This window comes from Mesocricetus auratus, unplaced genomic scaffold (assembly GCF_017639785.1).
Source record: "Mesocricetus auratus isolate SY011 unplaced genomic scaffold, BCM_Maur_2.0 Super-Scaffold_100028, whole genome shotgun sequence".
Lineage (NCBI taxonomy): Eukaryota > Metazoa > Chordata > Mammalia > Rodentia > Cricetidae > Mesocricetus > Mesocricetus auratus.
The window spans coordinates 13,061,190-13,086,485 of NW_024429209.1; the positions used below are offsets into that span (position 1 = coordinate 13,061,190).

A 25,296-nucleotide genomic window follows, 5' to 3' on the forward strand; every position below is an offset into this window, starting at 1 on the left:
AGGTCAACCAAGAGATGACCCTGACAGTAACAGAGCACAAACAACATCAGCCGCAGAATGCAAAAGCCATGAGGCCCTGAAGGAAAAGGCTATCCTGTCTCCCTATCGCTGGACCAACACAACCCCATCCTCCTCTGCAGAGGGGCCAGCAGCTCTCTCTCCCAACCCGAGTACACTGCTCAGATGGGAAACCAAGACTCAGGAGCCTGTGCGCTAAGGTGACTGGTGGGCAGCAATGCAGCCAGGGCAGACAGACCCTCCCTCCCTCTGGACTTACAGGACAGCACAGAGTACCACCACCCATCTCTGTATTCCACACACCACAAACCCCTGGCTGCTACGCTCTGATACAGAGTTCAGCATTTGAGGACTGCACTCCAGGTCCAAATCCCAGCTCCAGCCCACCTGACAGATGCTTTGGACGGGCTGTGACACCTCCGCAGGTCCTGGCCACCCATTCTGTAGGAAGGTGCCCCACATGGAAGCAGCCTAATCATCAACTGTCAAAGTGACATCTGTCAGCTATGACCACATGCACTGTTAAGAGCATGGTGGCACACACCTTTAATCCCAGCACTTTTAAAGGCAGAAGTGGGCAGATCTCTGTAAGTTCAAGGACAGCCAGGTCTACACAGTGAGTTCCAGGCCAACCACGGCTATAGAGCACGACTATCTTAGCTAGGGTGGCTGGGTGGCTGGGTGGCTGGCCCCTGGAGTCCTCCTCTCCTTGCTCTCTTATGGCTCCTCCCTCGTTTCTCCTTCTATTTATACTCTCTGCCAGCCAATCCTTGCTCCTGCCTTGCTACTGGCCATTCAGTAGGACCACCAGGTGTTTTAGTCAGCTTCACAGAGTTAAACAAATACAGCATAAACAAAAGTAACACACCTTAAAAATAATATTCTACCACAGGCAGACATGGTGCTGGAGAAGGAGCTGAGAGTTTTACATCTTGATCTGCAGGCAACAGGAAGTGAACTATCTCACTGGGCGTGGCTCAAACATGTATGAGACCTTGAAGTCTACCTCCACAATGACACACTTCCTCTAACAAGACCACACCTACTCCAATGAGGCCACACCTCCTAACAGTGCCACTCCTTTTGGGGGCCATTTTCTTTCAAACCACAACGACCTTGTCTCAAACAGAAAGAGCCAGCAGCCTTGCTGGCCAGACCCTTCTCTGTGGGGTCATCAGATGTTTATCTGTTCCCTTTTATGTGTGTGTATGTGTGCATAGGCCTGTGCATATGCATATTCACATGTGGGATGAACATGTATGCATGTGTACAAACATACTGTCTTAGTTTGCTTTCTATTGTTGTGATAAAACCATGGCCAAAAGTAATTTGGGGAAGAAAGTTTATGTTGCTTGTACTTCCACATCAGAATCCATCACTGAGGGACATCAGGACAGGACCTCAAGGCAGGAACCTGCAGGCAGGAAATGAAGAAAAGCCCTGGAGGGCGCTGCTGACTGACCTGCTCTCCATGGCTTGCTCAACCTGCTTTCCTGTATCTCCCAGGACTGCACCATCCCCAGTGAGCTTGGCCTCCCCGCATCAATCATTATTCAAGAAAATGCCGCACAGGTCAATCTCTTGAAGGCATTTTCTCAACTGAAAGTACCTATTCTCAAAAGATTCTAGCTTGTGACAGGTTAACATAAAACTAACCAACAAACAAAAAGCCGGAAATTGGTATCAGGTCTCTACCTTAATTGTTCCACTTTATTCACCAAGGCAGGGTCTGGCTGAACCCAGAGCGCACTGACCAGCTCGTCTAACAGGCCCACTTGCCCCAGAGTCTGCTCTCTCTACATTACAGGTGGCCATCACACCTGCCTGGGTTTTTCGTGGGTTCTAAGGACCTGAATTCTGGTTTTCATGCTTATCCAGCAAACATTTTGCCTGCTGAGCCATCTTTTATACCCCAGACACTTCACAACAGTCCTATGCTACCCACCGGAGTATCAGCCTTCCCAGTCCTGACAGCCCACTACAACCATATTCTGCATGTTCCCTGGCAAGCAAAAGAGGCCTCCCTGGCCGGGCGGTGGTGGCGCACACCTTTAATCCCAGCATTCAGGAGGCAGAGGCAGGCGGATCTCTGTGAGTTCGAGGCCAGGCTGGACCGACAGCCTCCAAAACAATACAGAGAAACCCTGTCTCGTAAAACCAAAAAAAAAAAAAAAAAAAAAAAAAAAAAAAAGAGGCCTTCCTGTAGAACCAAGGTTGTATGCCTATTGCCATGGTTACAGAGTCACATCATTGGGTTTATGGAACTCAGGGCTATATTCCAGGTGTTCTCCAAAGGATCTCTCTTTTTTCCTGTTTTTTTCTGGCTTGTTTGTCCTGTTTATTCTAAACCCCAGGCTTGGCTGGTTACACTCAGTGACACCTACCATTAGTGAGTCATTCACCAGACGCCCGGCAGCAAGCACAGCTTCTCCAACCCTGCCCTGACTCAGGTGGAACATGGACAAGGATCAGGGGAGGGGAGCGGTGCTGTCTGTTGTTCCCACTTTAGGAAGAATAAAGCTAAGGCTCAAAATGAAAAACGGGTTGGAGGGTGACTCAGTCAGCAATTACCATGAGAACCTGGAAGATAGATGATTGATTGATAGACACATAGATATATACACAGACAGATATAGATAGATAGGTAGATATAGTTAGATGACAGACAGATGATTGATAGATACAAACAAACAAACAAACAAACATACATACATACATACATACATACATACATACATACATGTGTCTTGCCCCACATGACTGGATATGAGAAGAAAGATAAACACTAGGTTTCCACACTTTGGGCCTTCAGATTAGGAAGTTCTCTGACAAGGGAGCATGGAACACCACCTTAATATCCACTATGAACCAAGCCATGGGCCTAGCATCTCCAGTGCCAAGGTCAAGCTGTACCAGGCAAAAAGTTCCATAAGGAATAGAGTGATGGAGTGGGGAGGGGGGTCAAGGAGGGCCACAGACGCTCAGAGTGTGGGATCAGCCCCTCAGAAGTACTCATAGTGGATGAGAACCCAAAGGACCCAACCCCTACACATGGGTACAAGCGACAGTCAGGGAAGGAAACTTCCCGGGCAGCAACATCCCAGCAAAGTAGGCTGGCGATGGAGCTGAGCTGCTCTGAGGTCTGGCAGGGCCAGAAGAATAAAGGGGCTACATTAGACAGAGTGAAGGGATGGGAGAGAGCAATGGGCGGCGCCCAGCAGAGCCCGCAACAGGGTGAGGACGGCCTCAGTCTTGGCACACAACAGATTATAGTGCAACTGTCTTTTGTGTCCCTGACCCAGCAGAACCAGGGACTCACAGAGCGCTCAGACAGTGTCCCACACACTACCATCACCTGCCAAAGCGCATGTGTGCCAAATGGCAGTACAGGAAGTCCAGGCCTGCCTCAAGCCTCAACATTTCAAAGAAAAGCCTGGTACGGGAGCCTGTAGTAGCTTTCTCCAAGCTACAGTGTGCTGGTACGTGGCTTGAATTATTACTAATGTATTCTATGTTCATTTGAAAATGTTAATTATAACTAATGCAGCAATGCGTAAGAGTATACAAAGAAGATGCATCTCTCCCCATTCTCCAGCTGAGGCCCCCTATGTTGGCGTCCTGATGCCCGCCCTGCAGTAGCTTTCTCCACACTGTTATGGCTTAGGGCGCTCTCTTGTCTAATACGTGCCTGCTGCCCCCCCCTTCTCCAGCTCTTAAATGACCAGCACGTCCCATCACAGACAGTGGGGTGAATCCCAAGTGTCCCCCGCCAAAGCCTCAGTTACCAGTCTGGGCGCTACCTGGAGGTGACAGAACCTTTAGGAGTTATGGCCTAGCAGAAGACCCTCAGCTCACTGGAGACAAACCACTGCAGGGGATATTAGGGCCCAAGCCCCTTCCTTTCTCCCCTTTGCTTCTTGGCCACCCTGAGGTAAGCAAGCTTCCTGCAACTGCTCCCAAGGCCTTATTACAGGCCCAAAAGCAACTGGACTGACCAAGATTTGTGACCTCAGAAACAATGAGCCTAAATGTCTCTTTCTTCCTTTAAAATTGGCTTTCTCTGTTGTTCCAGCAACAGAAAGCTGACTGGCATAGCACTCAGAGAGGTCTTGGCAATGATGTTTTTTGTTTTGTTTCATTCTTTTCTTTCTTTCTCTTCTTTTTAAGATAAAATACCATTTAGCCCAGGCTGGCCTCAAATATTCTATGTAGCTGAGGATGACCTAGAATGCCTGCCTGATCCTGCTGCCTCCCCTCCCCTGCTGGAATTATATCAAGCCCAGTTTCTGTGCTCTTTTTGTTTTGTTGTTTTTTCCCCTAAACACTGGGATTGCCTTCATATCCAGAGAGGGATCAGAGGTCAGATCATTCTTTGAAAAGCCTGCTTGATAGCCTAACAAATAAATGAACAACCATAGACCCATATTTGCTAATGATCACTTCTGGGGTTTCCTGTTGGTTCCTTTTATTTTACTGTGTTATTATAAACACAGCTGGGAAAAGAAAAAAAAACAGCTTTACGTCTTTCACATGCTCGTGTGTGTGCGCACGCGTGCGTGCGCGGTGCACGAGTGAGAGCCTGTCCAAAAGCGTGCGTACACACACACACACACACACACACACACACACACACACACACGCCAAAGAGTGTACATCCAGAAGACACAGCAGGGCCTCTGGTATCTTCCTCCATCATTCTCCTCACATTAGCTCTCTGAGGCAGGGTCTCTTACTGAACCAAAATTCACCGTTTCAGCCAGGCAGGCCAGCCAGCAAGCTCCTGGGATGTGCCTGTCTCTGACCCCACCCTTTTGCTGAGCTTACAGGGGCGTAGGGCCCATCCAGCATTTTATACGAGCATAAGGGATTCAAACTCAGAACCTGATGCTTTCAAAGCCAAGTGCTGTTACCCACTGAGCCACCTCCCCAGCCCCACGTGCTTCCCCACCCCCCCACCCCTTGATTTTATTCGAGAGATTCCCAAGGGAACGGAGCCAAGGCTGCTGAGATGTTCTAAAGACACAGCCAAGTCAGTTTAGCACTCTGCGCGTCCCCTGCAGCCATGTCAGCCTGGTATTACAGCTGCTGCGCTCACATGCAGCATAAAGGACAGAAGGCTGACGTTGACACGTGGCTTCTCAACAGAATGGCAGCTCGTTGTGGTTCTCATTCCACGAGACAAGCGGAGTCTACAGCGTGACGGCTGGCACCAGGGCACACACCTGTAGTCCCTAATTCAGAAAGCTAAGGCAGAACAACAGCTTGTTGAGGCCAGCCTAGGCTACACAGCAAGACTCAGAACATAAAGGGAGGGGGCACTGTCAGAAGGGGGTAGCTTGGCGAGTGAGCACTTGTCTAGTATGTATCTTAGGTTCTATACCCCCCCCTCCGCCCTGAGCATTCTGGCCCAAATGAAAGTGGGAAGCAGGGTGCCCCCCATTACAGGGCCCTGAATGGGATGCGGACACCTCAGCCCAGCCCGCCCACCCCCTTTCCCTGTACCCAGCAAGCTGACTCCAGAGCCTACACTGTCTCCCCCCTCTGCAATGATTTCACACCCGGGCAGGACAAAGATGCCTTTGTCGCTTGGAGAGGGAGCCAGCACTGCCGGAACATTCTGGGTTCTGTTCATTCAAATCTCGGTGTGTGGGGAGGGGAGGGCAGAGCAGAACAGGATGCTTCCCCACTGGGGCTGACCTCAGGCCTGGACTCCTCATCAGGCCTGGAACAGGCCCCAAGCCCCTGCTGATTTTGCTGGTTCACTCCACAAACACTAGCTGTGAGCTCAGGCTGGGCCAGGCCCTGGAAGTCATCTTCACACTTCATCCCCTAACCCAAGAATGTAACACCACTAACGCCATTCACAGACGCAAACTGAGGCGGGATGGGCCCCAGGTCACACCGCTGGTGAATATGTGACTCTGGACAGCTGAGGAAACCTTCCTGAGGCTCTGTTTCTCTCTAACAGTTAAGGTGACAAGTGGGAGCATCTCCCCACTTAGTTCTTGGGAGGCCACTGTACTTGAGCCAACGCTTCAGACCTGTGACCACTGGCGCTAATAAGCGATCCATGGAAAGAGCCCAAACAATCAGGGAGGAGCCAGCATGACTATGGCTTTAAAAGCAAGCAGAGGTGACAAAAGGGCTTGGGAGAAGCAAGGACTTACAGTCTGGGGTAGAAATCCCAAGAGAGAAAAGAAACCGTCCACTCTGCATTCCGAATACTCAAATGCAGCACGTGTGAGGGATCAGACATGGTCAAAGGACCTGTGGCAACCAATCAGAGCCCACCCAGGACATGACCCTTCTGTAAATCAGGCCTCTCAGTTCCCGGTTTCCCTTGTTATTGCTGCTGTTTGGTTTTTTCTTTTTATTTTTAAGACAGGCTCTCACTATGTAGCCCTGACTATCCTAGAACTCACTATGCAGAGCAGACTTTCAGAATTCTATGATTAAAGGTGTGTACCAGCGCACCCCATTTAATATTTTAATTAGACAGAGAGACAGAGAAGAGAGAGAGAGAGAGAGAGAGAGAGAGAGAGAGAGAGAGAGAGAGAGAGAGAGACATCAATTCTTTCCTTCCAATACGCATGTTCCAGAGATCAAGCCTGGGTCATTAGGCTCGGCAGTAAGCATCTCTACCCACAAAGACATCTTGCTAGCCCCCAGTTCTTGTTGAAGGCAGCTGGGATTTCTGTTTTATTTTGTTTTGTTGTTTTACGAGACAGTGTTTCTCTGTGTAGTCCTGGCTGTCATATGGAACTCGATTTATGGACCAGACTGGCCTTGAACTCAAAAGATCCACCTGTCTCTGCCTCCTGAGTTCTGGGATTAAAGGTGTGGGATATCACTGCCCAGCTGAGATGGTTTTTTCTGTCACTTGCCACCAAAGAATCCTGATAGCCAGCTAGCTCTTGCTGGTGGCTGTTCTTTCAAAAGCCCTGGACAAGGAGAACCAAGGGCAATGGGGCCCCTTTAGATGTAGGGGCAGAAGACGTGCCAGCTCCTGAGGGGCTCATCACTTGGGCAGGGGGACACGGACCCCTTGCTTCTTCACAGAGGTCTCTATCAGGCCCTCCCAAAGGAACACAGAGCAGTAGGCAGGTCAGAGGGATGTGAGAGCATCCTATGCAACAGCTGACACTGCAAAAGAGACTGCCCACAGGCCACAGGAAGTAAGAAGCTGGGCCACAGAATCAGACCCTCTGGAGACAACCTTCTCCCTCTTCTCCACTCAGAGAAAGAAGAGGACCACCCAAGAATTGGCAGGCACCTCCAACTCAAATGCCCATGGTCCAGCACAGACAGAAGTGACAAAGGGACGGTCCTTCAAAACAACATGCTGGAACAGAAGCACGCTGGAAGAAATGCTCCTTTATCCTCTTAACTGTACAATTAAAAAAAAAAAAAAGGTAAATTCAATGGCAGCCAGAATAGATGTTGGTGGTGGTGCTGACAGAGCATTAGCGAAAGGTGAAAACTATGGCAAACTAAAGCCTGTGGCAGGAACCTGAGTTGGATATGTAAGACACAAAACTTGGCACATGCCCCCACACGACAGGGTTTCTCTGTGTAGCCCTTTTGTCCTAGAACTTGTTCTATACACCAGACTGGCCTGGAACTCACAGATCTGCTGTCTCTGCCTCCCAAATCCTGGGGTTAAACGTGTGTGCCACCACTGCCCAGATTTAAAAAAATAAATAAAATAAAGGTTTTTTTTTTAATGTTGACAACTACCAAGAAAAATCTAAAACACTGTGCAGGGCAACAAAACTCACTTAGGGGTCTGATCTGGTCTGAAGAGCCCCAGTTTGCAGCCTAGGACAAGGAGTGGGCTCTAATTTGATCATAGCTGTTATTCAGTCACACTGAGACCTGACCCACAGTGTCAACCCAACAGTGGCTTCCCGCAAGAAACACAGCCCACCCTCCCGTCGTGGACACTGAAATCAAAGACACTGAGTTTCCCAGACACACAGTGCATCCAATTCATCTGGAGAGACCTCTATCCCCATCTCCTGCCCCACTCACTTGGCGCTCAAGAGGGTTAAAGCTGACTGTCACCATGAACATCAGGAAACATGAGTTCCAATCCCAGTTCCATCTCAGTTAGCCACTCACTGGGTAGCCTTGGGTCACTGAGTACCTCAGTTTCCCTTCCTGGAAAGATGAGGTCACAGATGAGATGCTGTCTCCAGCTCAACCAGCCCCGACCTCATTCTAAGATTGCAGTGTTCCAGGGCCAATTCATTGTACACCAGAGTGTCCAATGAAACTGTTGCAGGGCTGACATGGGCCTGCACCAAGGCCTGAGTTTAATCCTAAAAACTATGTTTTAAAAGCTAGGTATGGGGCCAGGTGTGGTGGCGCACACCTTTAATCCCAGCACTCTTAGAGGCAGAGGCAGGCAGATCTCTGAGTTCAAAACCAGCCTGATCTGCAGAGTGAATTCCAAGACAGCGGGGTTACTTAAGAGAGACCTTGTCTCAAAAAAAAATAAATAAACCTAGGTATGGCAGCCAAGTTTGCCTCACAGCACTGGAGAGACAGAATGAGGGGAATCCCAAGAGCTCACTGGACAATCAGTCTAGCCTGCTTGTCAAGTTCCAGGCCAGAGAGAAACTCTGTCTCAAAAGGAAAAAAGTGGACAATACCTGAAAAAGGACATCCAGTGTTGTCCTCTGACCTACGAACATACACATATGTGCAGACATTCAAGTGTGCATGCACACTCAGATACACATAGCTTCTGTCTTAAGTTAGAGTTTCTATTGCTGTGACAAGACACCATGACCACGGCAGCTCTTATAAAGAAAAATGTCATTGGGGTGCCTGGCTTACAGTTCAGAGGGTTAGTCTATTATCATCATGGTGGGGACATGGCAGCCCTCAGGCAGACATGGTGCTGGAGAAGGAGCTGAGAGTCCTACATCTTCCAGGCAACAGGAAGTAGTCTGAGACACCAGGAGGTATCTTAAGCATACATGAGACCTCAAAGCCCACCTCCACAGTGACACACTTCCTCCTACAAGGCCACACCTCCTAATACTGCCACTCCCTATGAGCTAATGGGGACCAATTAATTACATTCAAACTACTTCAGCTTCTAACTCTGAATAACAGAACTGGCCACATGCCCGACGGCTGAATAACAATACAAACTATATTAGCATTGATATTTTTATATATAGCACAATTAGTGTTTGGTTAGCATAGTCTGCTCTTATTACCATGATAATTTATAGCTAATACATGAAGTGCTGACTATGTGGCAGACACTGCCCTAAGGGACTTGCAGCCCCCACCCCCACCCCTGCCCCACCCCACCCCCATAGGTCTCTCTCCATCAGTCCAAGACATCACTACTTTTGGAAGGGGGTATCAGGTAAAGCAGCAACCACTGATCACACAGCCAGTAAGTACCAGGATCTGAACTGGATGGTGAGGATCCAGTCTTCTGTCTTTCATTAGGACGCCATCAAGGACCCTGGGGACAAACAGTGCCTCACAGCAACACACTGGGTTTTGCCTAAGACAGAAGAGGCAAGGCACACCAACATACACAGATGACCAGACATAAGAAGGGGAAGAAGAGAGCAAGCAAAGGCACCAGGGGCCTGGCTGGGGGAAGGGGTGATCTCCCCACCCATCTCCATTCGTTAAACACTCTGCAACAGGCACGGCAATGCCGAGTACAGCCAGTCAGTGCGGGACGCCCGCTCAGGAAGAGGCTCCAGGCCTGGCACTCGGCGACTATGCTGCTGTCCCCACATCTTCCTCTCAAGGCCCAGAGGGGAAACACCACCAGTGAGCCAGATGTCCACCTCTCTGCCCTGCACTGATGCAGCCAGTGTCTAAGACATGAACAGGCAAACAGTGCTCAACAAATACGAGGCTGATACGAAGGCCCCTAAGAAGCACAACTGGAGGCCCCATTTCACAGCTGAGAAAACTGAGGCACAAGAGCCTGGGGTCCAAAGGTCACAGAGGCAGTGGAGGATAGCGCCAGGGCAAATGTGAACAGAGGTACATCTCAGTGGGGAGTTCTTAATAAAAGAGCCCCAAAGCTCCAAAGTGGGCTCAGAGGCAGAGCAGTCACTGAGCATGTGTTGAAGGCCTGGTTTCACCCCAGCACTGCAAAGAAAACTTCACCAAGGGGAGAGGAAGAAACAGCACCCTAGGTGATGGAACGGGGTGCCAAGCGGAGGTGCCCTGGTTTCATCTCTGTTGCTGACAAAAATCAACTCTGGGGGAGAAGGGGTTTATCTGACTTACAATTCCAGGTCACAGTGCATCACTGAGGGAGGGCAAGGTAGGAACCTGAATGCAGGCCTGCTTGCTGTTACCACTGACCAGGAAACTCACTTCACAGGCAAAAAAGCAAGGCAGAAACCATGGAGGTAGGGCGGGGGAAGGGGTAACTGCTAGCAGGCTGGCAGACAGATTTACCCTCAGCTATCCTCTTTGATTTTCCAAGGCAAGGTTTCTCTATGTAACAGTCTTGGCTGTCCTGGAACTTGCTCTGTAGACCAAGCTGGCCTGGAACTCACAGAGATCGACCTGCCTCTGAATGTTGAGATTAAATGAGTGCACTGCCACTGCCTGGCTCTCAGTTAACTTTCTTACAAAGCTCAGGACCACCTGCCTAGGTGCCACCCACAGTGGGTTGGACCCTCCTATATCAGCTGTCAATCAAGACACTCCCACACAGACACAATCACAGGCCAGTCTGATCTAGGCAATTCCTCAATTGAGAGTCTCTGTCATGATACTACTAAGTTATGTAGAGTTGACAATTAAAGCTACCAGAACAGGACACCCGGGAAAACAGGGGGGTTTGGGGTACTAACTGCAGAGTGGAGAATTCAGTATCAAGATTCAAGTTCCTGACCTTGTACACCAAGCTGTGGTTACCTGGGATTATTCCTGTTTGGGAAACTTGAGTTTATATATTTCAAATCCACAGTCACTCCCAAAGGGACCCAAGCAACCCAAACAATAGTGACATGTGTGCTTGGGGTGGGTTCTAGCAGGAAAGATAAGGAAGCGTTTCTGAAGGTTAATTAAACTGCAGACCCTGTGTGCAGACCCATGAGTGAGACACACCTGAGTTCAGGTCCTAGCACCCGTGTTTATAGATAACAGGACATGCACCACCAGCTGTGCAGAGGCGGGGTACAGACCTCTAGGATGCACTCCTTTGCTGTGGTACTCCTCTGTGATTCTATGACAACAGCTGCCAACCTTAGCTGGTGGCCAGGGCCGCACAGAGCTCTGACCCTCTGACATCCAGGTGTGATAAAATGAGAAACCAGGATGCCTGATGGGGGAGTGCGCACTCCCACAGACCACGGGTGTTGAGGTTTCTATCACAGTGTGCACCATTCCCGCCCCATACACATCCATTCCCTCCTCCAGTACCAGCAGGGTCCCTCTTCTATGCCAGACACTGGGGAAGTGCCAATGACAAGCCACAGCAGACAGGATGTGGCTTCAAGGACCCTCCAGGAGATCCTAAGGAGTAAACAAACAGATGGCTCATGGCTGTGGGGATCCCTAGGAATGTAGTGATGTGCAGAAAACAACAAGGAAGCGTCAGAAGATGAGGCTGGGAGCTAGAGGCACTGTCCAGGCAGAGCAAGTGGCGGCGGTACTCCACACAGTAGAACAGCAAAAGAAAGACTCGGGCTGTGACGGGTGGAGCAAGGTCACAGGCAGAAAGAAGGCTGGGGAGAGAGCAGAGTGAATGAAGCAAGGGTGGGGCAGATCACACAATAATGCCCCAGCCACACTGAGCAGGTAAGGTTCCACTCACCTCCACACCCCACGCCTTCTACCTCCAGCAGAGTGGGTAAGAGAGAGGAAGCAGAGCCTTTGTAATTGCCACTATGCCTAGCAGACAAATCAGAACGTGGCAAGACACTGGATCTAAAACCAACCCTGTCAATCATAGAAATAACCATATGTGAGCTAAATTGTCTAATTAAAAAGCAGTGGCTGTCAGAACGGATTTGAAAAAAGCAGGCCCAACCATACGGTGCCTGTAAGAGATGAACTGGAGATAAGACACAAAGAGGCTGGGACAGAAGACAGAAAGCAAAGAAAAATGGCAGACCACAGTGACAGACAAAAATAGGCTTCAAAACAAGGAACATATCGAGGGGTCAGAGATATGTTCCAAGATGACGAAGGAGTTATCACTTCCTCAAGAAGACAGAACTGTAAAGTCATATCACACAGAACAAAATGCACATGGCAAAAACAGAAAGACACATCTCCAAACTTGCTGGAGACCACAACCTTCTCAGTGATCAACGTAGTAGGTGTACTGAAACCAGGAAGGCTGCAGATGCCCAGAAAACCACCTCAACTTCATGACCTCCTCAGACCATAGGCCCAGCACAGCAGGACAAACCTTTTCCAATGCATCTGGAAGGACTGGTCAACCAGTCAGAGCCTATGCTGGTCACAGACCAAATTTCAATCCAGTTTGAAAGGCTGAGAGTCCCCAGCACTTTCTCTGGAAAAAGTACCAATATTGAGAAACTAATACAGCAGAATGGCTTCCTTGGACCCTGCCAACTAACAGAGGAAGTGCAGACAGCATCTGGGGACAAGAGGACAGTCAGGCGGCCAGCCCACACTACCCTCAGGTCTGAGTCTAAAGTCCCCAATGGAAGGGCACCATGAGCAGGGCTCCAGGCTCATCCCTACACCCTACAACCAAATCGGCCAATATTTCAGAAGATGGTGACTATTCTGTACCACGTTAGAGAGATAGGGTCATGCAAGGGAAAAAATGTGTGACAATGATCCCTGCAGCCAGCAGAGAAAGGGGTCTCTAAAACAGCAACAAGAATTCTGCCCACAGTCTACACAGAACGCAGCCTGGGGCATGACAGAGCAGTGGGGAGCTGCTGTGGAAGCCTCCCAAAGTGTGGCTCAGCGGGAGAGCACTTACCTAAAATCCCTCAGTGAGGGGCTGATGACTGGCTCGGCAGTAGATGTGTGACTGAGCTCAGTAACAGAAGCTTGCCTACCATATGCAAAAACCTGTGTGCACTGCCATCTCCTCTCACAATAAACAGTACTAATAATGAGGAAGCTAAGCCCCTCCCTCCCCAAACTCAGATGACATCCCAGCCCTGGCTGACACCTGTACTGAAGCTACTGTACACTACACCCGACCTCTAACCTACAGAAACCCTAGGAAATACACAGGGGCTCTTTTAAGTCACTGAACTTACTAGAACTCATTAACAATTAAGACATAGCATCTCTGTGGGACCTGACACAGTGTCTCAGGCATTGAGCAGAGCACTGGCTCCACCCACAACCAGGGCTCCGCCCACAACAGCAGCCTCCCTGCCCTTTCACCTTTGGAAGGCACAGCATGAGAAGGGGAGCAGTTCTGCTGTGTACCTGAGCAACAGAGCCCTCTTCTCAGTCTTGGGGTCCGTAGCAGCTACGGGGAGCAGCCTCTCTCTCATTCCACTGGCAGCCATGCCAGAAGGTACCTGCTCAGTGTCCAGAGGGCAGAGCCAAGGGCCAAGGGCCAGAGGTCACCAGCGTAGGACCAGTCCTGCAGCCTCAAGCCTCAGTCCAGGGCAAAGAGGAGGGAAACAGAGGGAACAGGACACATGATCCAGAGAAAAGATCCACTGCCGCGCACAGAACGAAGCATCCCAAGCTAGCTTTCAGACAAGGAAACCTAGACCCAGGGAGGAATGGCTCCGTGCCCCAGAGGCAGAGATAAGCAGTCACAGTCCACGGCGGACTGATCCAGATCCTGGGCTCTCATAAGCAGGGTGCCACACAGTAGAGCATCCTCCTGCACCAAATCCCCTCAGCCCACACCCACCCATGGATCTCTGGCTACTTTAGAAAACACTAGACAGTCTTCATCTCAGGTTCCCAAAGTATATACAAAACACTAACAGTTACATAATCCAAACCCATCGTGTTACGTAACCGTGCAGACATGTCTACAGAAAGGCAAGGCTTTCCAGTCAGTCTTTGATGAGCATCTACTCTGCTCCAGGTGGTGTTCTTGAAGCCAGAGACAACTGGATAGGGAGACTCCTATCCCGGCCCAGCTGACATTCTAGGGAAAGACATCAGTCATTAAATAAAACACCCGGAATGTCGGCTCCTGGGAAAACCACATCAGGGAAGAAGATACGGGAAGTGGTGAGGTCAGACAAGACCTAGGAGAGAGGAGGGTTGAGCCGAGGCCTGAGAGAAGGGAAGGAGCGAGCAGGGAAGTGAGGGAGGGGGGGCGGGGTCTAGGAGGAGAGTGTCCCACACGGAGCAAGGGGAAAGCCCCAGGGCGGTGCACACTCCATGCATCTGAGGAAGGCCAATGAGACATGAGGAGGTAACGGGCAAGAGGAGCACTGTACAACTTCACCAATAAACTCAGAACCGCAAGGCCTTAAGCTTGGGAAGGGTGAGGGTTATGGCGCATGAATCATATCTCCATTAAAGAGAACTGCTAGACAAAGAGAGTCCATGGAGCAGCCCTTGCAGGATGCTTCCTTAGTACTGAGAGGCAGCTGAGACCCTGACCCAGCCTCCTGCCTCCAGAGCCCCTCCCCCCGAAGTGGGTCTGAACACCAGCCAGGCAGGGGTGAGAGCTCAGGACCCACACAGAGAACCTGCTATGACATGGCTGAGTGCAGGGTGGAGCCCCCAGAACGTTTTTTAAATAGGCACTGAACTTCCTGAGCAAAACACAAGGCTGTCTTCCTCTGTCACAGGAGAGCCGGGGCCATCACTCACAACAGTATCACATCCGGGCTTAGAGGCTCAGAAGGCAGCCACCAGCACACCTCATCTACATGCTGGCTACAAACAGCCCAAATGCCTCCACTCTGTGCCTCCTTCACAACCCGTGACCTGGCCAGGCCCAGAAGGAAGCAGGGACCTTGCCAAGAGAACCACCCTGGGGCACACAGCAGCCTGTAGGCAAAAGGGGTCTGCTTGGAGAAGGCGAAGTGTGTCACCTGCCTCCTAGACACCCACAGAGGAAGGAGGAGCCTCCAGAAGATTCCCAGACAGGCTGCCTTCCACCATGAACCCAAAGTGCTCAACACGTACACACCACACACACAAATCACACATAACACACAGAGGAAGTCTGAGACACCTGACCCCAAACAACCACAGCAACTGCGCCCCATCTTCTCCCCTCCAACACTCTAGCTTCTGACTGTTCACCCAGCCGGATACCACCCTGTCTCAGGACCTTTGCACGTGCACCGCCGGCCGGCCGCCTGTAACACACTTCTTGAAGCTCACCCACCTCCAGAGCCCTTCCTTGGCTACTCCCCTTGAGCAGCTGTCATCATACCTGTCACCTACATTTTCTTTCATGTGTCATCCCAGCTGCAGACTTGAGGACATTCCCAAACCTCTCTGGGCCTTACTTTCCCCACGTGCTAGACAGGTGTGATGCCTTGCACACTATAGGAGAGTGTGCAAAGGATCAGGGATAATCCTGTAGTGCCCTCAACATGGTGCCTGGCACACAGTAGGGCATCTTGTTGTCATTATTACAACAACTGGTCACTTTCAAGTGTTCTCTTCCTGGGGTATTTGAGGACTCTGTGAGGTGGAGACCCATTTATCACATCCTAGCCATAGAACAAGACAGAGCATACTACTGGGAACCTAGTAGGTACTTGTATTTACTCATGAATAAAAGCTCCTGACAGAAGCAGCTGCTTTGTCCTCCATACTGTCCTCTGAACAGACAGAAGACTGGCTACCCAGGCCCCAGAGGTGGGCAGCTACCTGCCTACACCAGTCTATAACAGCCTGGCCTCTCCCGGCCCAGAGTCAAGGGATCACTGTCAGTTCTTCATTGGGGAAGAAACCAGGCCACCGACAGACACAGATTGAGTTCCTGACCACAAGACAAAGGAGGAGCCCTGCCACCCCTGGGAGAGCAGAGAAAGCACACTAAACTTCCCCTGCACAGGGAGGCTTAAGGTTCCTCCTCCCCAACTTCCAGGGACAACAGTGAGCCTGCACCACCAGCATAAATCCAGAGCACTAGGCACCTTTTCCAGATCAGATGCAGTGCAAGAAGGAATCCAGGGTGACTCCAAGCAGCCACCCTTCACAGACTGGCAAACAGAAGTGAAGGGTTAGTTAGGCCCCAGGTCACAGGAGCAGAACCAAATACAAACCCTAACCCTGAGTCGGTGCTCTTACCCACAAGGAAAGAGAGAAGACAAGGGCCACACCACTGCGTAAGAAGCCCAACCCACTGGGTCCTCACCTTAACACACACATACATGCGCGTGTGGATTCCCATGTTGCTACCGGGGTGTGTGAACACCCAAAGGTTGGAACCGTAAGCTACAAGGCAGAAAGGGCCCAGCGCAGGGGTTCTTATCTGGGAGCTCTGTTCGCACCACCCTCACGGGACATCTGGCAACTTCTGAGACTTTCCTGATAGTCCTGCAGGACAGAGACTGTTTCTGGCATCTAGCTGGTGACAGATGACACTAACAATTGTCCTACAATGTACTAGGTAGCCCCACTCTGTGGAACGCCAGCACAGAGTGCCCTGTCAGCAGCTGGCTCCTCCAGGACCTTGGGTTCTGGGTTCGACAGTCTCCAGGGGTCTGGGGATAGGACCCTGGCTGAATTCTAGGCTACTGCCCCTCACAGGGATCACAGCTTCTCACCTGTAAAAAAGAGACTCAGCCCATGATCCATGTGGGCCTTGCTCTCTGACTCAGCAGACTTTTAAAGACCAGGGTGAGGGCCTGTTCTGCCCTGGCTAGGTAGTGAGGCCAGGAGACACCACAAGCTGGCTTAGGGTAAGCCCCTCCCTCTGTCAGGATTCTACCCAGAGAGCTATCTTCCAGGAAAACAAAAGGCAATCAACAAATGATCGTGGAGGCGAGAAGGAGACAGCCCAGCAGGACCTGGCTCCTTGGCCTGATCAAGGGAGTGCCCTCCAGTACTCCTGAGAGGTCTCCCAGGCCAGGAGCACCAGCACCATCCATCTCTCCTGAAGTGACAGGGTGCAGGGCTACCAGGGAGAGTGTGAGGATAATGGTGAATGAGCTTCCTGTGTCCAAGAAAGAGCGGTTCATTCACAGCCGTCCTCCAAAGGACAAGAGCCACATGTGCCCCGTTGGCAGCTGCATTCCCGGGGTCTGGCTCATAGTCTGGATGGGGCCGCAGACATCTCATAAATACCTGCACACTGAGAAACGTAGTCAGTGCACACATTTCCATCCGTCTGGGGCTCTGTTTGCAAAGACACAGAAATGGGGCTGCAGAACCCTGACATCTGAGATGTCATTACCAATGGGGTTCTCACTGGGGCCAGGGATTCAGTTCAGTGGCAGAATGCTTGCTTAGCATATGCAAGGTATTGGGTTCCATCCCCAATACCACAAACAATTAAATAGCTCAGTGGGTAGAGCACTTGCCTAGCACACAAGAAGTCCCAAGTTCAATCCCTAGCAATATATAAACAGGTTGTAGCGGCATGCACCTATAACCTCAGCACTTAGAAGGGGAAACAGGAGGACCAGAAATTGTATAGGAGTCTCCTCCAAGAATAAAACGTTCCAAGGGAGTTCCTTAAGCAGGGAACCAACAAAAAAGTCCCTTCAGGAATTTCCTGAAGCTCACCAGATTCACTAGACTCCATCCTGACATAAAAAGCAAAACCTGCAGCAAAGAAGATTCCCAGACCAGACCAGCTGCCTGGAAGAGCTTTAGACCAACTGAGGCACCAGGAAGGACACTCTCCAACCTGTGGAGCCGCCTGCAGGCTGTGCCGTGTGCTCCAGGTTCCCAGCTTTGTGAGCTGTCACCCATGCAGGGGTGGCCTTTGGTGATGTAGCTGTCTTTGTGTCATTTCTGCTCCTGTAGGTAAGCCTTATACTAGTATCCATACCTTGGTCTATCTTGAGTTTCCTATGTGGGGTCAGTAAGCGACTGTGTTTTGTCTCCCCAGGAAAACATTTTGTCACACAACATAACTGGTGCCTAAACAGGGACGTAACAGAACCAAAAATGAGCTGGGGAGGAGAGAGTGCATGGTCCTGGCTATGGGTAGTGGGGCATACAACTGAGGCTGAGGCCGCCGGAGGTGGGAGCATCCACGGAGGAAATTCCGAGAGTTGTCCTTTCCGGTATGATGTGAGATAGTGTGCCTCTGTGCTACGACAGCGGTTACCCGGTTCTCGGTAGTAAGACAGGCAACTAAGGCCGGGCCATCAGGGTTAGGAGTGTCTGCGGCAGGACTCCTGGGACAGCAGTCTCCGTCTGTGTGGTATGAGGTGGCATGCCTGCCTGAAGAGGAGTTCACCACGTGAATATGGGGATGACCTGAACACAGCTAAAGGTTTAGAGGAAATCTTGCAACCTTTGAGATGAGCACACAAGAGTTGAGACTGTTGGCAAGCAGTGGCGGAGGTTGCCTGGCCTCTGTTACATACAGTTAGAAACGCATCTGAAGCTGAGAGGGCCCCTAAGCAGGAGCGTGTCTGTGTAAAGGAACAATTGAAACAAGAAAGGGAGATGTGGCTAGCCATGTTAGCCTCTGATACGACAACTAAATTCGATAAACAAGAGAATGAGAGAGAGGTGGTAAAAGCAATAAAATACACCCTCAAGCCCTAGCTTGTGAGGCTGTGAGACTTGGGAGTGGACAGAGTCCGTCTGGCTGCTGTGGAGGCAGAAAATTGAGTGATGTAACTTGCCATCCCTCCTTAAGGCAAAGGCTGCAGAATAAGACAGTACGTGGGAAATCAGTCCTTGACAGATTGGCTTATCAGAGCCTTTAGGAACACTTGGCTATCTCCCTCTAAGGTCCCCATAATACCAGGAACTGGAGAACCATAAAGGAGGGGCACTCTACTGAGGGAACTAGGAATAAAGGGAGTTGTTACTGGAAGACAAATGTGGCAAGATTCACACTCACTGGGAGACATCTGTGACAGAACAAAACAAGAGAAAATGATCAAGCCTGGCCCAGAAGCAGGTTAAGCACCAAGGAGGGCACAGTTACCTTCAGCAAAAGGTTATACTGGGGTGGAGATGGGTTTTCCCAACCAGGAACTCCCCCACCATCCAGGCATGGTGGCTGGAGCAGCAGCAGATACAGCAATGGCCATGTTGCCAACTCAGGGCACCTCTGACCCTGGGAGCCAGCAGGTGCGGCAGGTCCTCATTCCCTCTTGGCCCTGAGTAGGCCTGAGCAAATTCAGCCATGCCTGATGAGTTTATCTGGTGTGGGAAAATGCAGGAAGGCTCTGAGGAAGAACTCCAGGACATAGAAACAAAGCACTCAGAGAGAATGACTTAGGGATTCCAGGGGCAATTAAGTTAGTGCCTCCTATCCATGCCCTATACCCAATCTTGATCTGTGGTGGAAGCAACTGATGGAACCTTCCCATGCTACATTAGACCTTGTTTATGTTAGGCTCTAGTGTCTTCTTAGCTGTGAACCTCTGGGGTCACCTGACCGTAAGAACAGGTGGCAGCAGACTCAGAGTGCTTCTTCAAGGTTATCTTTGTAGCCCCAGTTTGTTAAGGGTGGCTTGGGATACTGCCTTGTCCTGTCCATCATCTGGACAGATAAAGATAACATACATAATGCTATCCTCTGAGTGTTTTATACATTTGGAAAGCCAGTGGAACCTTCCACCTATCTTGCAACACTAGTGGGGCTGAGTTAAGTAAAAGAAAAATAAACCCAAAAGGACACATTCAGAGACCACAAAGTTACTAAATGAAAGTTCCAGTCCTGGGGTGGCCTACTTTCCTGAGCTGTTGGCCAGGGAAGCTCCTGAGACCCCCACAAAGCATAAAGACTATTGCTACTGCTGTTGGTTATATGCCAAAACTAGAAGGTAAGACCCTATTGCTGGAGGCACCCCATGCGCATGCTGCGACTGTAGGACACGGAGAAACCAAGCTAGGACTAACTGGAAACTCCCAGCCTACAGACTGGCTTCTTATAATACCAGAAATGACCCTGCAGGCGGTGGGTGGAGAACTGTCACCAACAGTCCTGCTTGGCTGTAGACCCTGCATGTTAAAACACTGACACACCAGGGCAGGATGTGCCAACTTGTGCAATCGTGGTTCAGATATCATGAGTGAAACCAACCACAGCCTTCCAACTGGATTTAAGGCTCACTCCACACGAAAGAGTTCACATTGGTACTGTAAGGCAAGACAAAAACTTCTATGGTTTTACTAGATGGGTGCAATGTGCCTGTCAAACTGCCTTCTTACCACAGGTGTTTACACCCATAGATCTTGTGTTATCAGCCTCAACTCATAACCACTGGTGAAGCTCCTGAGAACAAGTGACTGTAACTGTGGCATGGTAGCCTGTTTCTTAGTCATATATATGGACATCCATAGGCATCAGGGATCATCGTGGAAGAGGAGGTGGGAAGGATGTAACAGAAGGGGAAGAGGTGGGGTGCTGTGTAGCAGTCTCCTCCAAGATTGAAACATGCCATCCTGCAGGAGCGCTCCCTAAAGCAGGGACTCCCTGGGTCAGGCGGTGGTGGTGGGCCACGCTTTTAATCCCAGCACTCAGGAGGCAGAGGTGGATCTCCGACTTCAAGGCCAGCCTGGTCTAGAGAGTCAGTTCTAGGACAGGCTCCAAAGCTACACAGAGAAACCCTGTCTCAAAAAAAGAAGAAAGGAAAGAGAAGAAGGAGGAGGAGGAGGAGGAGAAGGAGGAGGAGGAGGAGGAGGAGGAGGAGGAGGAGGAGGAGGAGGAGAAGGAGAAGAAGAAGAAGAAGAAGAAGAAGAAGAAGAAGAAGAAGAAGAAGAAGAAGAAGAAGAAGAAAAGAACTCCCTGAGACTCACCAGATTCATCAGCCCCCTCCCCCTACCAGTTTCCCAGAAGAAGCAAAAGTCAGCTGAGCTGCTGGAAGAGACTTAGACCAACTGAGGCACCTGGAGAGGACACTCTCCAGCTTGTGGAGCTGCCTGCAGGCTGTGCGGTGTGCTCCAGGTTCCCAGCTTCATGAGTTTTGCAGCTGTCTTTGAGTCATTTCTGCTCCTAAAAGTAACCCCAATAAAACTCCCTGGCTCACTAAACTGGGCTTTGGTGATATCCATACTTTGATCTGTTGTGTATTCCCTATCTGGGTGAGTAAAAGAGTGTGTTTCAGTCTCCCCGGGGAAAGTTGTGTCACACAACACAAGGTCATCCTCTGCTGCATGTCAGGTCCACTGTCAGCTTGGGCTACATGAGATATTATCTCAGAAACTAATCAATCAATTAAAATTGGGGGGCTGGTAAGATGGTTCAGTGGTCAAGGACTCACATGGTAGGGGGAAAGCCTGACTTCACACATGCACTGTGGCATGTATATACAAGTACACATGTACACACACACACACACACACACACACACACACACACACACACCAAGGGTAATACATTTCTAAACCAAAATTTTGAAGGATTTCATTGGCTTCTGGTCCAGGCTCCCTGAGTTGTGCCTGTACATATGCATGTTCACATGTGTGCAGGGGCACATATATGTGTATATGATATGGAGACCCAAAGTTGATGCCATTTGTCTTCCTTGATCACTCTCCCCCTTATATATTGAGGAAGGGTCTCTAGCTAGACCCCCAGCTTTCCCACTGGCTAGTCCCACTGCTCTACGGACAGCCGCACCTGCCTAGCTTTTATGTGGTTCTAGAGATCTGAACTCTGGTCCTCACGTTTGCAAGCCCAGTGCTTTATCCACTGCGCTTTATCCATGATGACCATTCATCCCCAAGGCTGCCCTGCTCTGCCCACACTTCTCAGCACCCTACTTTTCCAAACACAAGCATATGAAGATGCCCAAAGTCACTAGGTACTCACCGCCCGCAGAGTCTACAGTGCCCTGCACCCCCAGCCTTTCTCCCTAGGGTACGGCTAGGAACACAGGAGCTTTTAAAAAACAAAACACAGAGTGACTGTGCAAACCACAATTTCTTGTTTTGGTGAGCAGGCTCCACAGAGAAAAATCTTTGGTCTCCTCCTCCTCCCTCCCCCACCACACACACACACAAAAAAAAGCAGAACCGCCAGATGCATTCTGGGAGCTTTGTGCCCACAATCTTTGCTCCTTTCAAAGACCCCAGCCAGGGTGGTTCTGCAAAGATCCTCTGGGTTCCTAGAAATGGCAAGTCTCTGTCGTAGGCCAAGGGGAGTCCTCAGGGCAAGGCCGATGGACCCTACTAGGGTTCTCTGCCCACCGTGCCAGGACACCAACCAACTCAACCAGGGAACAAGAGGTGAAACACTCACTCAGCCCCTTCCTTTGGGGAAGACTAGAAGCCCTGAAAGGACAGCACATCAGTCCTTTCCAACCCTTGCCCCAAAGCATCATCAGTCTCCAACTACCTACTGTGAGTCAGGCAGTAGGAGTTACCATCAGGCCCATTACAGTGCCCTGACACCCCTGTCAAACAGGTGCTACAATACACCCACAGTACAGATGTGGAAACCAAGGCATGGAACAAGTTGGTCTACAGGGGAGAGCCTATGTGTAGCCTGGCTCTAGATAGAGTCCCACACTCAACCTTCGCACCATCAATGGACAGAGGACACGGGCCACCAGGGAGCTCACTTCAGCCTATCACCTCAGTTTCCTCATCCGCCAGTGGGACACCAGCAGCACCCCCCTCAGGGTGGTTAAGTGGCCGCCCCGTGCACAGTGATACACAGTAAATGACAAAGGTCAGCTCCTACATGGTATCTGTCACGTTATTGTCCCCATTAGCACTGCCCCTGACAGCCTAGAATCTCAAAGTAGAAACCCAAAATTATGAGTCAAGACCCCATTCCATCTCGCTCCACCCACCCCTGTGTGGTCACTCAACCTCCACAGTGGCCTGAGACTGCGCCAAAAATCTCCACAAAACATCCCTGCTTCTTTCTGATTCTCTAGACGGAGCGCCTAGGCCCTGGGGGAGACAAGGAAGGTACAACCCAGTGTCTGGGTGCAGTGCAAACCCAGTATGGACACACTGAAAGAGCCCCAAAGCCCCAGGATGGGAACCGAACAGACCCACTGGTTTCTGTGGCTAGAGTTCAAAGGTCAAGAGGAAACTCACTGGAAGTCCCCAGGCTTTCTCTCAGTGCAGACTCAGACCTCACTTCCTCCAGGCAGCCCCCTGTGATCACACTGGTCTCTGGAAGCTACTACCCTACCCACCTGTAAGATTAATTATCACATAAGTCATAATTTCAGTTGCTATTTGCATAGCTAGCTGCCTGCAGGCACTGCTCCGGGGGCTGTAGGTAAGTTATACAACTTACCAAACCTAAAAAAACCACAAAACAAGACCTAGTATTCTCTCCCATTTTACAAGAAAATAAAGAATAAAGGCCCAAAGATATCAAGCCAGGTTGCCTAAAGCCACCAATCCAAAGACCTCACAGCAAACAATCTGGTTCTGAATTTGGAGTTCTGGATCTTTTTGTATTACTTTATCTACTTACTCATTTATTTATTTGGGGGGAGGGCATGTATGCCATGGGGTGGTCTCAGGGACCAAACTCAGGCCCTCAAGCTTAGTGCCTTTAACTCACTGAGCCAGCCGCAGCTCTGGACTTCTTAGAGTACCCATGTTGGCCACCGTAGACTAGACTGGTGCCTCCCAGGGAGCCAGGAGCCCGGGGAACCCTTGGTCAGGATGTACAAAAGCTGACTAATGGGGAGAACCCGGGAGAGCCGCCAACCCCTCTGCTGTGCTACTTGAAGGAAAGCCTGGGTGATAAGATGGGCAGGCACCTCTCACTCCAGGCTTCCAGGACTAAATGGCCTTGGGTTGCCTGAGGGCCATTCCCCAGAGGCCAGAGGTGGCCTCCTGGGCTCACAGGGCAGGGCATACGACTCGGGTTACACAATCAGTCCTCCGCTTGCGAACTCAAGTAAGGACAAGGCACAGAAGCAGCTTGGGGTCCCCTACTCTTGAACAGGTGGTGAAACTAAGATCAGCATAGGCGGTAGGAGTGCCCCAAGAAACATCCAATCAGCCTACTCATCTCAGAACGCCCCATCACACCTAAGAATGGTTGTCCACAAACGACAGGTGTCCTGGGGATGACATGAAAGTCAGAGAAAACTTTTTTTTTTCATTTCTTTAGCTCTAAGAATGTGGACTCCAATCAATTTCCATTGTCCTAGCTTTCCCAGACTCTTCACAGGGACAATTTAAAATCAGCAGTTAACCCAGCACAATAGCCAGGGGCATAGATGGGGGGGTGTATTCCCCCCATATAAAAACTGGTTTACATTTCCTGTTTCTTTTTAAGGCTGAGAAGCTCAGCCACTGCTGAGGGGGAAGTAAGGAGTTCCCTAGAATCTGTCATTGCTCAGCAATGCCAAAGTGGCTGCATCTTTCATTTAGAAACTGCCAGCTTCAAGCCGAGATCCCTGTGTCTGTCTCTGTCTCTCTGTCTCTGACTCTCTTTTTAACTGTGAGAAAGGAAGAGATGGGAAAGAAAGCCAACCCTGTCTTATTCTCACAGGCCTTTCCAGAAGGATCCTAGGGCCAAATGGCTTTCAATACCTCCACAGAGCTCCTCCCCCCTCCTTGGTACTCCCTCCTCCCTGAGTGGAAAACCTCGACCTCACACAGACTCCCCTGTACCCTCAAGCCACTAGGAACCCCAGAACGCCCCTTTCTCCCAGAATTAGAGAGCGGCAGTGTGGTTCAGGGGTCTCTGAAACACACAAACAAACACACACACACACACACAGTCCTTCCTGAAGGGGTCTCTGAAACACACACGCACACACACACACACACACACACACACACACACACACACACACACACACACACACACACAGAGCCCTTCCTGATGCAGGGTTAAGACTTCCTCCAACCCAAGACCGGAGTTAAAGCGGCCCCAGCAGGAGGCACGGAGATTAAAGCCCACAGTTCTCCGAGACCAGTCAATCCCACCCCCTCCAGTTTTCTCACTTCCTAGGAGGGTAGGGAAGTGGCCCCTTCCTCATTCTCACTAAAGACACCAGGGCAGCTAAGCACCCGAGTTTAAAGCACCCGCGGGGCGGCCGCCTTAGGGTCACCGCCCTGCATTCAACCCCACGTAGCCAGCTGTGCAATCCAGAGCAAGGGACTCGACCTCTCTGGAGTCGAACTCTTCCCCGGTCTTAAAGATCAGCAAATATATGCGCGGTACTGGAGAACCCGATAACGGCTAGAGACCCGCGTAAGGTGCGTGGTACAAGGGCGCACTCGGATGCG

The 25,296-nt window shown here is 50.5% G+C and overlaps 1 protein-coding gene across 1 annotated transcript in view; it reads right to left on the reverse strand.

Annotated features, from left to right (window-relative positions):
* Prex1 (phosphatidylinositol-3,4,5-trisphosphate dependent Rac exchange factor 1) overlaps positions 1-25,296 on the reverse strand; it is a 155,990-nt gene that overhangs the window by 130,169 nt on the left and 525 nt on the right. The window lies entirely within an intron of this gene.